The sequence below is a fragment of the Cryptomeria japonica genome, unplaced genomic scaffold, assembly GCF_030272615.1.
Source record: "Cryptomeria japonica unplaced genomic scaffold, Sugi_1.0 HiC_scaffold_1467, whole genome shotgun sequence".
In the NCBI taxonomy this organism is placed as follows: Eukaryota; Viridiplantae; Streptophyta; class Pinopsida; order Cupressales; family Cupressaceae; genus Cryptomeria; species Cryptomeria japonica.
Genome location: NW_026729891.1, coordinates 8,150 through 10,330, shown reverse-complemented (window position 1 = coordinate 10,330; position 2,181 = coordinate 8,150). Strand labels below are relative to the sequence as shown.

Sequence of the window (2,181 nt, the reverse complement as noted above, 5' to 3'; positions counted from 1 at the left end):
TGGTCTTGCACGTCATGTAGGCCCTTGAAAAGCCTGTAGTTGAATGTTATAATTGAAAGGCATGGCAAAAATTTAGTTCAATTGGAAAACATATTACTAATTTTGCTGGTGATTGTTAGAGCCAGGTGGTAAATTATTGGAGTCTTTTATCCTTATAAAGTCCACAGTTTTTAACTAGTTGATCTTTATCCATAGCCTTTCTTTTCAGCGATAGAAGACGTAAAGCTTAAGATTTAATATTTGCCAGACATTAGAGATATTTAAAAAAGATATTTTTCAGACGATGTAATATGTCTGGTCCCATCACATGCACTGCAAAAGCCGTCGGTGTAAATCGAAGGGCCCGTAGGAAGCCACGTGTATGTTCGTATTGCCACGTGGAATAAGTAATGGAGAATTGGTATTTTAGATTTCTATATATAGACGGCTTCTAGTGGCTTTTACATTCATATGCTGGAGAAGAGGGCATGGATACCTAGTTCAGGAGGATATTTGTCTGCTTTTGGAGTACTTTAGGTACAGCAGCTGGTAATCCTTTGTTGTTATCATTATTATTAACTTATTCAGGTTGGTTCGTTAAAATTTCTTAGTACTTTTTATAAATAATTTTAAATCAATATTTTATATTATTTTATTATCTATCATTCAATAGAAGATAAGTTCAAATCAAATTGCACTAAAAAATGATGGGAGAGGACTTCGCTGTGGTATGGGTATTTAACATTTTTGTTGTCGTTGTATACAATGATTTTATATGTAATATTTTGTTTCGTATAGACATTTTTAAGTTTAAGATGTAATTCTTTCCATATTTCATATTTCATCTTTTTAATATGTGTGATATTATTTTATAAATTGATAATAGAATCATTGAAAAAAGAAAAAAAAATTGATAAAATATTCAAAATAAATAACTGGAACATTATGTATTGTTCCAAACTGGATATAGTTTTATTTTGTTTTAACTTAATTCCTTTGACATTGTACAGGGCTGCAGAGACCATTATTTGTTGGAGTCTCCACATTATTGTCGTATGAAAGAGGATCTATAATTGCATTGCCTGTGAAAACCTCGAGGCTTTGTTGTGGGAGGATTACTTGTTTATTTAGCCTGTGTTTATGCTTCAGTTCAAATCTGTTAGAGATATCATTAGATCTGATTGTTGGATGTTTTTGACAATCTCATTTAGTTTTTGCTATTACTTTTTAAATATTGCATCAACCTTTGATTTGTTTAGATAATTAAACTTAAATCATATTAATAAATTAATCTTATTAAAAAATATATAATTTCAAATAAATAAACAGTCTAGACAAATCAAAACTTAAAATATATTTGTTCTACTGATCATACTAAACAAATAATTCTCCCAATAATAAAACTTCGAAGTTTTCACAGACAATAAGATTGAACGTCCTCTTTTGAATGGAAATGTGTAGAGACTCCAACAAGTAATTTATGCATACAAGAGATGAAGGTAGATATGAGAATGAATTGGGCATCAGTGGAGATGATGCAGTTGGACTTTCTGGAGCGTTCTGTTCATTTCCAATGAAAAGTGATGTAATGGCAGTAATTGAATCTGATTTGGGGTTAGAGGGAGGATCAGATACTATACTGTTGAACATTGATATGGGCATGGAGTTTTTTTATGTTCCAGCCATCTAAATGGATTAATTTATTATATATGTGGATAATAATGTGTCATTATATAGGAGGATAGAAATAGTAATCATTATAGTTTGTAAAAGTCAAATATGTATAGTTTGTAAAAGTCAATTATATGACATATTTGATTTGTTCAATATGTAAGGCTTTTTAAGAATATCAAGTTTTATAGTTGATAACTATTCTCTTTCTTTTTTTTAGAATCCCATGATAAATGTTGACTATCATTATAACTAATGCTCTAACCTTGCACACACAACCAGTTCACTGCAATTATTTTATAGAAATTTCTTAGTAATGTCTATAGCCCATTGTCAATTTGCAATAATATTAAGGTCTGCATTTCTCAATCATGTATGGGGTTTCATGTTCACATGATTTGCACTCATAACCTAGTAGAAAAAATCCTAATCCAAATAATCCAAAAAAAATAATATTACAAGAATCTTAGTTAAATGTTGTGCAATTATCTTAGCTAAAATTTAATGTTACATTATGCTAAAAAAAATTAT

General features: G+C 29.6%; 1 long non-coding RNA gene across 1 annotated transcript; it reads left to right on the top strand.

Annotated features, from left to right (window-relative positions):
- The first annotated feature begins 449 nt into the window (after positions 1 to 449).
- LOC131064313 (uncharacterized) lies at positions 450 to 1,851 on the top strand. Its single transcript, XR_009111234.2, has 2 exons — positions 450 to 516; positions 990 to 1,851. It is a non-coding gene; the product is annotated as an uncharacterized LOC131064313 (long non-coding RNA).
- Positions 1,852 to 2,181: the final 330 nt, after the last annotated feature.